This window comes from Rhinoderma darwinii, chromosome 1 (genome assembly GCF_050947455.1).
Source record: "Rhinoderma darwinii isolate aRhiDar2 chromosome 1, aRhiDar2.hap1, whole genome shotgun sequence".
In the NCBI taxonomy this organism is placed as follows: domain Eukaryota; kingdom Metazoa; phylum Chordata; class Amphibia; order Anura; family Rhinodermatidae; genus Rhinoderma; species Rhinoderma darwinii.
This window is the reverse complement of record NC_134687.1, coordinates 64,476,630-64,488,816: the sequence shown is the minus strand read 5'-3', so window position 1 is coordinate 64,488,816 and position 12,187 is coordinate 64,476,630.

Here is a 12,187-nt window from a genome sequence, read left to right as displayed (position 1 = left end):
CCGGCTATGCCATCTACGGAAGCCTAGTGGGTCCTGACAAAGTCAGGACCCACTATGCTTGCTGTCAGCGAGTAGCTGACAGCTCTAATACACTGCACTACGCATGTAGTGCAGTGTATTAGAATTTCGATCAAGGCCTCCTGCCCTCAAGTCCCCTAGTGGGACAAAGTAAAAAAGTAAAAAAAAGTTGTGTCAAAATAAGAAAATAAAAGTTTTAAAAGTGATAAAATAAAAATCCCCCTTTTTCCCATATCAGTCCTTTATTATTAATAAAAATAAATAAACAAACTATACATAATTGATATCGTCACGTCCGTAATGGCCTGAACTACTAAATTATTTCGTTATTTATCCCGCGCGGTGAACGCCATAAAAGAAAATAAAATAAAATAAAATGTCGGTACCAACGACAGAATAAATGGTAGGTGGAGGAGCCTTAAGAATAATTTTAAAGAACTAGGCTACAAGCTGAAGGGAAGGACCTCCAAGGTTGTATTCTCAGGAATACTGCCTGTGCCATGCGCATCACAGGAAAGACAGCGGGAGCTTAGGGAGTTAAATGCATGGCTGAAGTCTTGGTGTAGAGGAGAAGGATTTGGGTTCCTAGAGCACTGGGCTGACTTTTCATTGGGGTACAAACTGTATTCTGCAGATGATTTGCACCTAAATGGAAGGGGGTCCGCTGTGCTGGGGGAGAGAATTCTAGCTGGGGTGGCGGAGTATTTAAACTAGGGCTGAGGAGGGAGGTCAATGTAGAAAAAAAAGGGGTAGCCAGGTTAGAGAGGGGTCAGACTATATTGGTGGGGGGAGAAACAGAATGTGGGGAGAGGACTAGACAACAGGATAAGGAGATCCTTTCGTTACAAAACATCAGTGTAAATAAAAAGGAACGATTAATGTCAAATCACATTTCTGATAATAAAAGTGAAAAACTGACAGCCAAGTTAAAGTGTATGTTCACAAATGCCAGAAGTCTAGCAAGCAAAATGGGGGAGCTGGAGGCCTTGATACTGGAAGAAAATATAGATATAGTTGGTGTTGCTGAAACATGGCTGGACTCTTCACATGACTGGGCTGTAAATCTACAGGGTTTTACACTTTTTCGTAAAGACAGGACAAATAGGAAAGGTGGTGGTGTATGTCTGTATGTGAGAAGTGATATGAAGGTGAGTGTGAAAGAGACAATAGTGGGTGAAGACTGTGAGGAGGTTGAAACCTTGTGGGTGGAACTAGAAAGGGAGGTAAACACTGCAAAAATTACTTTTGGTGTAATCTATAGACCCCCCAATATAACTGAGGAGATGGAAGTTCAGCTATATAAACAGATGGAGCGGGCTGCACAGGCGGGTACTGTAGTGATAATGGAAGATTTTAATTTCCGGGATATTAATTGGTGTCATGGTTCGGCTTCAACTGCAAAGGGGAGACATTTCCTCAACCTGTTGCAAAAAATTTTATGGGCCAGTTTGTGGAAGACCCGACTAGAGGTGAAGCTCTGTTGGATCTGGTCATTTCTAATAATGCAGATCTTGTTGGGAATGTCAATGTTCGTGAAAACCTCGGTAACAGTGATCACAATATAGTTACATTTTACCTATACTGTAAAAAACAAACGCAGGCTGGGAGGGCAAAAACATTTAATTTTAAGAAAGCCAATTTCCCCAGGATGAGGGCTGCAATTCAGGATATAGACTGGGAAGAACTAATGTCAAATAATGGAACAAATGATAAATGGGAGATTTTCAAATCTACTTTGAGTTATTATAGTGCAAAATTTATTCCTACAGGTAATAAGTATAAACGACTCAAATTAAACCCCACATGGCTTACACCTTCTGTGAAAGGGGCAATACATGACAAAAAAAGGACATTTAAAAAATACAAATCTGAGGGTACAGCTGTAGCCTTTGTAAAATATAAAGAGCTTAATAAAATCTGTAAAAATGTAATAAAATTAGCAAAAATACAAAATGAAAGGCAGGTGGCCAAGGATAGTAAAACAAATCCTAAAAAATTCTTCAAGCATATAAATGCAAAAAAGCCAAGGTCTGAACATGTAGGACCCCTAGATAATGGTAATGGGGAGTTGATCACAGGGGATCAAGAGAAGGCAGAGTTACTAAATGGGTTCTTTAGCTCTGTATATACAACAGAAGAAAGAGCAGCTGATGTAGCCGGTGCCAGTGCTGTTAATATATCAGTTGATATACTGAATTGGATGAATGTAGAGATGGTCCAAGCTAAATTAAATAAAATAAATGTGCACAAGGCCCCGGGACCAGATGGGTTACACCCTAGAATTCTTAAAGAGCTTAGTTCAGTTATTTCTGTCCCCCTTTTCATAATATTCAGAGAATCTCTAGTGACTGGTATAGTGCCAAGGGACTGGCGCAGGGCAAATGTGGTGCCTATTTTCAAAAAGGGCTCTAGGTCTTCCCCGGGTAATTATAGACCAGTAAGCTTAACATCCATCGTGGGGAAAATGTTTGAGGGGCTATTGAGGGACTATATACAGGATTATGTGACAATAAATAGCATTATAAGTGACAGCCAGCACGGTTTTACTAAGGACAGAAGTTGTCAAACTAACCTAATCTGTTTTTATGAAGAGGTGAGCAGAAGTCTAGACAGAGGGGCCGCTGTGGATTTAGTGTTTTTGGACTTTGCAAAGGCATTTGACACTGTCCCCCATAGACGCCTAATGGGTAAATTAAGGACTATAGGTTTAGAAAATATAGTTTGTAATTGGATTGAGAATTGGCTCAAGGACCATATCCAGAGAGTTGTGGTCAATGATTCCTTCTCTGAATGGTCACCGGTTATAAGTGGTGTACCCCAGGGTTCAGTGCTGGGACCACTATTATTCAACTTATTTATTAATGATATAGAGGAAGGGATTAATAGCACTATTTCTATTTTTGCAGATGACACCAAGCTATGTAATATAGTTCAGACTATGGAAGATGTTCATGAATTACAGGCAGATATAAACAAACTAAGTGTTTGGGCGTCCACTTGGCAAATGAAGTTTAATGTAGATAAATGTAAAGTTATGCATCTGGGTACCAACAACCTGCATGCATCATATGTCCTAGGGGGCGCTACACTGGCGTATTCACTTGTTGAGAAGGATCTGGGTGTACTTGTAAATCATAAACTCAATAACAGCATGCAGTGTCAATCAGCTGCTTCAAAGGCCAGCAGGATATTGTCGTGTATTAAAAGAGGCATGGACTCGCGGGACAGGGATGTAATAATGCCACTTTACAAAGCATTAGTGAGGCCTCATCTAGAATATGCAGTTCAGTTCTGGGCTCCAGTTCATAGAAAGGATGCCCTGGAGTTGGAAAAAATACAAAGAAGAGCAACGAAGCTAATAAGGGGCATGGAGAATTTAAGTTATGAGGAAAGATTGAAAGAATTAAACCTATTTAGCCTTGAAAAAAGACGACTAAGGGGGGACATGATTAACTTATATAAATATATTAATGGCACATACAAAAAATATGGTGATATCCTGTTCCTTGTAAAACCCGCTCAAAAAACAAGGGGGCACTCCCTCCGTCTGGAGAAAAAAAGGTTCAAGCTGCAGAGGCGACAAGGCTTCTTTACAGTAAGAACGGTGAATTTATGGAATAGCCTACCGCAGGAGCTGGTCACAGCAGGGACAGTAGATGGCTTTAAAAAAGGGTTAGATAATTTCCTAGAACAAAAAAATATTAGCTCCTATGTGTAGAAATTTTTCCTTCCCTTTTCCCTTCCCTTGGTTGAACTTGATGGACATGTGTCTTTTTTCAGCCGTACTAACTATGTAACTATGTAAACCGTACCAGAATCACAATTGTTTTGTCACTTCACCTCAAAAAGAGATCAAAAAGTTGCATGTACCTAAAGAGAAGTGTATTTCTGTTGATGAGTCCCTGGTACATTTTAAAGGGAGGCTTCAATTCTGCCAGTACCTGCCGAGTAAGAGGGCAAGGCATGGCGTGAAGATGTATAAGCTGCGCGAGAGTGCATCAGGGTATACCTACAAATTTAGGATATATGAAGGGAAGGACAGCAGTATTCAGCCCCCAGAATGCCTCCCACCCTTTTGTGTGGGATTTGGTGCACCCACTGCTGGACCAGGGTTACCACCTCTACCTGGATAATTTTTATACCAGCGTCCCACTCTTCAAGTGCCTCGCTTCCAGAAGTCATGCGGCACTGCTAGAAGAAATCTGAGAGGCCTCCCTAAGACTCTGCTTGGGCAAACAAGAAGGGATGAGAGAAGTCACAATCTAGCAACATATTGTGTGTCACGTACAAGGACAAGAGAGATGTCATTGTATTGACAACAATACATGGCCACACCAGTACCCATGTACCAGTACGAGGTACAAGTACAGAGACCCCCAAACCGGACTGCATCCTGGACTACAATAGGTACATGGCAGGGGTGGACTTGTCAGATCAAGTCCTGAAGCCCTACAGCGCCATGCGGTGTGGTATAAGAAGCTGGCCGGGCACATCATACAGATGACATTGTACAATGCGTACGTGCTACGTCGATGTACAGGCCAGACGGGAACTTTCCTAGAATTTCAAGAGGTGGTTATCAAGAACCTAATCTTTAGGGACCAAGAAGGGGGAAACCCAGTACTTCTGGAAGCGAGGCCACACATATCGTACCAGGGCAACACTTTCCAGGAGAAGTTCCCCAAACTGGCAAGAAGGGAAAAAGTCAAAAGAGGTGCAAAGTCTGCTATAAGAGGGCGATAAGGGAGGACACAATATATCAATGTGACACGTGTCCCGAAAAACCAGGGCTCTGTATGAAAGTGTTTTAAAATGTATCATACATCCTTTGATTTTTAATTTACCCCAGTTTTACTTACCCTGATGCACTCCGCTCAGCTTATCCCCCTCATCTTTCCCTTCTGAGCCCTGCCGTGTGCCCAGGCAGCTGTTAACAGCCACATTGAGGGTATTGCCATACCCTGGAGAACCCACATTACAGTTTATGGGGTGTATGTCTCCAGTCAACATGCTCACTACACCTCTAGATGAATGCCTTAAGGGGTGTAGTTTTTAAAACGGGGTTACTTCTCATGGGTTTCAACTGTACTGGTACCTCAGGGGCTTCTGCTTACATGACTTAGCACCAGAAAATCCCCAGTAGGCCAAATGGTGGTCCTTTCCTTCTGAGCCCTCCTATAGGCCCAAACGGCAGTTTATAACCACAAATGGGGTATTGCGGCACTCAGGACAAATTGGGGTATTTCATTCCTTGCGAATATAAGACATTTTGAGCCAAAACTTCTTATTGGAAAAAAAAAAAATTTTTTTAATTCCCAGCCCAATTCAAATAAATTCTGTGAAAAAACTGTGGGGTCTAAATGGTCACAACACCCATAAATTAATTCCTTGAGGGGGTAGTTTCCAAAATGGGGTCACTTCTGGTGGGTTTCCATTGCTTTGATACCTCTGGGGTTCTGCAAATGCAACATGGCACCCGAAAACCAATCCAGCAAAATCTGCGCTCTAAAGAAAACACAGCGCTCCTCCTTCCCTTCTGAGGCCTCCCATGCGCCCAAACGGCAGTTTATCGCCACAAATGGAGTATTGCTGCACTCAGGAGAAATTGGGCAACAAAATGGGGTATTTTGTTTCCTGTGAAAATAAGAAATTTTGATGAAAAATTACATTTTATTGGAAAAAAAATTCACAGCCCAATTCAAATACGTGCTTATTAAAAACTGTGGGGTCAAAATGGTAAAAACAACCATAAAATTAATTCCTTGAGGAGTGTAGTATCCAAAATAGTGGGGGATTCCTACTGTTTTGGCACCTCAAACACCTCTTCAAACCTGGCATGCTGCCTAAAATATATTCTAATAAAAAAAAAGGAGGCCCCGACTTCCGGTGCCGGCCCCGGCATGTGAGGACGTGCAGAGACAGAGCTCCAGCCTCCGCTCTACAAATCTCTCTGCCAGATCCCTCTGAATGATACCGAAGGTGTACAAGACGCCTTATTTCTCCTGCATACAGTCGTGGGTGTTTATGGACAGATTTATTTCTGTCATGGGCAAATCGAGGACCCAAACAAAACGCTTGGCTGAACAACAACTTAACATGGTGGAGGATCCCTTCCCGCCCAGTGGCTCTCCAGTCACTATCAGTCCAGAGGATATGGGTAAGGATTCACCAGATTACATGGATGGTCACATTGATTATTAGGGTATGTTCACACGCAGTGGTTTCAGGCGTAATTCGGACGTTTTACGCCTCGAATTACACCTGAAAAAACGTCCCTAATACGCCTACAAACATCTGCTCATTGCTTTCAATGGGAATTACGATGTTCTTTTCCCCCGAGCCCTTATTTTACGCGTCACTGTCAAAACACAGCGCGTAAAATGACGGCTCGTCAAAAGAAGTGCAGGACACTTCTTGGGATGTTTTTGGAGGCGTTTTTCATTGACTCCATTGAAAAACCGCTCCAAAAACAACCGTGAAAAACGCGAGTTGTTAAAAAAAAGTCTGAAAATCAGTAGCTGTTTTCGCCAGAAAATAGCTCCGTATTTTCAGAAGTTTTTGGTCACTGCGTGTGAACATACCCTTAGGGTATGTGCACACGATGTGTTTTCAGACATAATTCGGGCCGTTTACACCTCGAATTACGCCTTAAAAAACGGCACCATTACGCCTCCAAACATCTGCCCACTGCTTGCAATGGGATTTAGGGTTTTCTGTTCCCACGAGGCGTAATTTTAAGCGTCGTTGTCAAAATACGGCGCGTAAAAAGAAGTGCAGGTCATTTCTTGGGACGTTTTTGGAGCCGTTTTTCATTGACAGCTCCAAAAACGGCCGTAAAATACTCAGCCAAAAATGCGAGTTGCTACAAAAACGTTTGAAAACAGCTCTGTATTTTCAGAAGTATTTTGCTAAGCCGTGTGAACATACCCTAAGAAGCTGGCAACTAGCGTAGCGTGTCTTATTTCACCGGACTTACAGGAGTCGTTGTCTAAAACGGTAGCTACATCGCTATCTCAACTGCATGCTTCTGTGGCGCAGCACGAAGAGAGGTTAGACACCATTGACACCTCCTTGGAACATGTGCACTCTGATCTCGACGACTTACACTCCTCTATAAACGATGCCCAGCAGGCGAATAAAAAACTATGGGAGCATGTTGAGGATCTAGAGAACAGCTTGCGTCGTAGTAATCTACGTATTGTAGGCTTACCTGAATTGGTACCGTCCAACGACCTGCGATATCTGTGTGAAATTGATCTGCCAGCTGCTTTGGGTATACATCACTCATGCAAAGTCGAGTGAGCACACCGAATCGGACCGGAAACAAGCATCTTCGGACCTCCGAGGTGATACCAAAGCGCAACAAGACAGACCGAGACAAGTTATTGTTAAATACCTTGATTATTCAGACAAAATATCGATATTGAAGGCGTTTAAAAATAAAAATGGTGGATTGGATTTCAAAGGCCATCGCATATTAATATTTGGAGACTTCTCTGCTGAAGTCACTAAGAGATGAAATGCTTTTTCTCTGATTTGCTCGGAACTTTACAACAAACATGTTAAATTTGCGCTGCTTTACCCAGCGATTCTACGAGTCTTCCACAAAGATGGCACATCTGTTGTTTATCACTCCCCTGAGGAAGCGGCGGCCATTTTCCGCCCCAGGAAGCAAGGAGATGCCTCTACTTCTCAAGATATAGTGGACTCGGATTCTCTATTGCCTTCCTCATCAGCTTTTCCAGCTCTTCTGGAACAACGTCGCCGAAAGACTCGTCAATCCTCTCCGTGATTGTTATATACTAGGTTGAGCTGATGGCTCAGATTTTACTCACCCGTTATAGATTCTGTCAGCTCTCTTCTCCAGCAGATGGACGCCACACCTGAAGTTCTGCTCATTTCATGGCTTTATCCTTTATCAGTTGATACTTATTTATGATGTTCGCAATTGTCACTGGACATTTGGTGATATGCTGTGTGAGAAATGTCCTTTATTGCACTTTTTTTTTCCAATAAGGTTTGACTCATAAAGTTCGATAGGAATTAGATTTACGCCCTATATTATCTTCTAATGTGGATAGTATAGTTACCTATCTGATAGGACTATGTTTATTGCTGCTTTGTGTTTGACATACTACTGTTAAAATTTCGGTAAGCCTAGGAGGAGTGGATAGATCTGGAATTCTGGCTTCCAAACATGGAGGCTTTACATTATGCTTTGCGAACTTGTTACATGTCAGAATTAAGTCAAGTCCATTGGCACGTTAGCATGATTGCCGGGAAAGTAGAGATTGCATCATGCTGTGTAAAATGTATGTTTCTCAGTTTGGTGGGGTTGGTATGTTTTTGGGTGGGAATGGGGGGATTACAAATGGATCTTCAGTCGTCACTCATTTATGCTTTTGTCTTTTATGAGAGTTGTTTCATGGAATATTAAGGATCTCAAGTCACCACATAAGCGTATGATGGTATTAAGACATCTTAAAGCAGATATCGCACTTTTGTAGGAAACGCATTTGGTAGACAAGGATTTTGTACATATGAAGTGGTTGTGGGTAGGTCAGGTATATGGTTTCCGTGCCAAGGACTCGAAGGCAGGAGTCTTAGGGCTTATTCAGACCAACGGGATATACGTCCGTGCAACGCGCGTGATTTTCACGCGCGTCGCACGGACCTATATTAGTCTATGGGGCCGTGCAGACATGTGCGTGATTTTTACGCAGCGTTGGTCCGCTGCGTAAAAGTCACGACATGTCCGTTCTTTGAGCGTTTTTCGCGCATCACGCACCCATTGAAGTCAATGGGTGCGTGAAAACCACGCATGTCACACGGAAGCACTTCCGTGCGAACAGCGTGATTCGCGCAACAGCTGTCAAAAGGATGAATGAAAACAGAAAAGCACCACGTGCTTTTCTGTTTACAAACATCCAAATGGAGTGTCATAATGATGGCGGCTGCGCGAAAACCACGCAGCCGCGCATCATATGATGCTGCCACACGGAGCTGTCAATTGCCTTTTGCGCAGGCAAAACGCCACAATTTTTGCGTGCGCAAAAGGCACACGCTCGTGTGAATCCAACCTTAGTATTATTACATAAAAATTTACATTACAACCGTTACAAAAGTCACTGCAGACACAGAGGGTCGTTGGAATAACTTACAGTTAGGTGGTTCAAATGACCAGTTAAGTATTTATAATATATATGGACGTAACACAAAACAGTCAGCTTTTTATCGTGAGATTGGTACACTAAGGCCCTGTTCACACAGAGTTTTTGGACGCGGAAACCGCGCCACAAAACTCCTCAAAAACCGCCCGAAAATGCCTCCCATTGATTTCAATGGGAATTGGACGAGTTTTTTTTACCGCGAGTAAAAAAAAACGCATCGCGGTAAAAAGAAGCGTCATGACCCATCTTGAGGCGGTTTCTGCCTCCAAAACCCCATTTCAATCAGTCAGAAAGAGGAAAAAAACGCCTCGACGAGTGTTTTGACGAGTTTTTGTCAAACCACTGTGCAAAAACCGTCTGGAGCAGTTTTTGCAGGAGGAATTTTCCTCCTGCAAAAAACTCAGTGTGAACACAGCCTAAGGCTATGTTCACACGGAGTATTTTGGGGGAGGAATATCTGCCTCAAAGCTCCAAACGGAATTTTGAGGCAGATATTCCTCCCCCAAAATACTCCGTGTGAATAGCAATGATCGCGCCGTTTTTCGCCCGCGGCCATTGAGCGCCGCGGGCAGAAAACACGCTTTCTCCTGCCTCCCATTGAAGTCAATGGGAGGTCGGAGGCGGAAGCGCCCGAAGATAGGGCATGTCGCTTCTTTTTCCCGCGAGGCAGTTTTACTGCTCGCGGGAAAAAGACGCCGACGCCTCCCATTGAAATCAATGGGAGGCGTTCTCGGGCCGTTTCTGCCGAGTTTTGCGACGCGGTTTCCGCGTCAAAAAACTCGGCAAAAGACCCCGTGTGAACATAGCCTACTAGGAACTGATCCTCAGCAAAATAAACTCCTGGGCGGAGACCTCAATGTTGTCTTACATACGGGGGAAGATAGGACTTCTTCATGTAAATTGAGACTTGGTTCGGGATCTGTAAAAGATGAAACTTTATCTGATCTCCTTTTGGTGACGGGTCTTGTAGACCCATGGCGGCTTTTGAATCCAGAAGGAAGAAAGTACACTCATTATTCTCATGCCCATCAATCTTGGTCAAGGATAGATTACACTCTGGTAACACACTCTCTCCTACCGAGGATAGGGCACTGTGACATTAAGAATATGGTTGTGTCGGATCATTCTCCTGTAATGTTGGATATACATGATACTATGCCTCGGGGTTCAGACTATTTATGGTGCTTCCCTTCTAATTTAGCGTCAGATGAAGCTTTTCAGGAAATGGGGCGCATATAGACACCCAGATGAAGGCTCTCAGCCGAAACGTACATCGGGTGTGACGCCAGACAGCACAAATCTATGGGTAAGTTGCTTATACTATATATCTACATATACTTTTTATGTAACCATTTGTTTGGGTCTGGTGCTGACTGCATCTTTGCCTTCAAATTATTACTCAGACCTGGGACTCTGCATATTATCTAGAACACATGACATGTCTCCTGGGTTTATATATTGTATAAACTATGTAGAGCACTGAATGTGCTTTCATGGTTGCAGTTACTCCAAGCCTTACTCATGATACTTCCAAAACACATATATGTTTATTTATTATCCAACTATTGACAACTGTTTGGCCTCATCTGCTTCACTATGTGGTAATCATCTTTGATTTTAATGTGTGTTTTTTATATTTTGTACCAATAAAATTACATATTTTATCAGTATAAGCATGGTTTTGACTCTATTTTTAGGTTTTTATTCGCATATAGAGAATGCCCAATTATATTGTGACACTGCTTATACAGTTTTGAGGGGGAACCTGATATCCTATATATCCAATCTTAAGAAAAATGTCAAAAAAAAGGTTCAAGCCTTCAGCCAGGATCTTCGATTAGCATATACTCATTTTCAAACCCAACCTACATCAGTACATAAGGAAATATGGAAGAAAGCCAAACATGATTATGAATTATGAATGGATAGAGATGTAGCGCTGAAAAGATCGGTTATGGAAGCCAAGCTTTTCCGTTATGGCAATAAATCTGGTAGATTATTGGCTAGACTGGCTAAACAAACATGGTCTTCTGAGTTTATTGCTAAAATTAGAGATTCCAAGGGACATACCCATGTACATCTACAGCATATAAATGACATACTTCGTGACTTTTATATTAAAGAGGCTCTGTCACCAGATTTTGCAACCCCTATCTGCTATTGCAGCAGATAGGCGCTGCAATGTAGATTACAGTAACGTTTTTATTTTTAAAAAACAAGCATTTTTGGCCAAGTTATGACCATTTTTGTATTTATGCAAATGAGGCTTGCAAAAGTACAACTGGGCGTGTTGAAAAGTAAAAGTACAACTGGGCGTGTATTATGTGCGTACATCGGGGCGTTTTTACTTCTTTTACTAGCTGGGCGTTCTGACGAGAAGTATCATCCACTTCTCTTCAGAACGCCCAGCTTCTGGCAGTGCAGACACAGCCGTGTTCTCGAGAGATCACTCTGTGACGTCACTCACAGGTCCTGCATCGTGTCATTCGAGCGAGGACACATCGGCACCAGAGGCTACAGATGATTCTGCAGCAGCATCGGCGTTTGCAGGTAAGTCGATGTAGCTACTTACCTGCAAACGCTGATGCTGCTGCAGAATCAACTGTAGCCTCTGGTGTGTCCTCGCTCGTCTGACACGATGCAGGACCTGGGGAAGTGACGTCACAGCGTGATCTGCCAGAAGCTGTGCGTTCTGAAGAGAAGTGGATGATACTTCTCGTCAGAACGCCCAGCTAGTAAAAGAAGTAAAAACGCCCCGATGTACGCACATAATACACGCCCAGTTGTACTTTTACTTTTCAACACGCCCAGTTGTACTTTTGCAAGCCTCATTTGCATAAATACAAAAATGGTCATAACTTGGCCAAAAATGCTCGTTTTTTAAAAATAAAAACGTTACTGTAATCTACATTGCAGCGCCTATCTGCTGCAATAGCAGATAGGGGTTGCAAAATCTGGTGACAGAGCCTCTTTAAGTTATATGACAGTTCTCATACCGC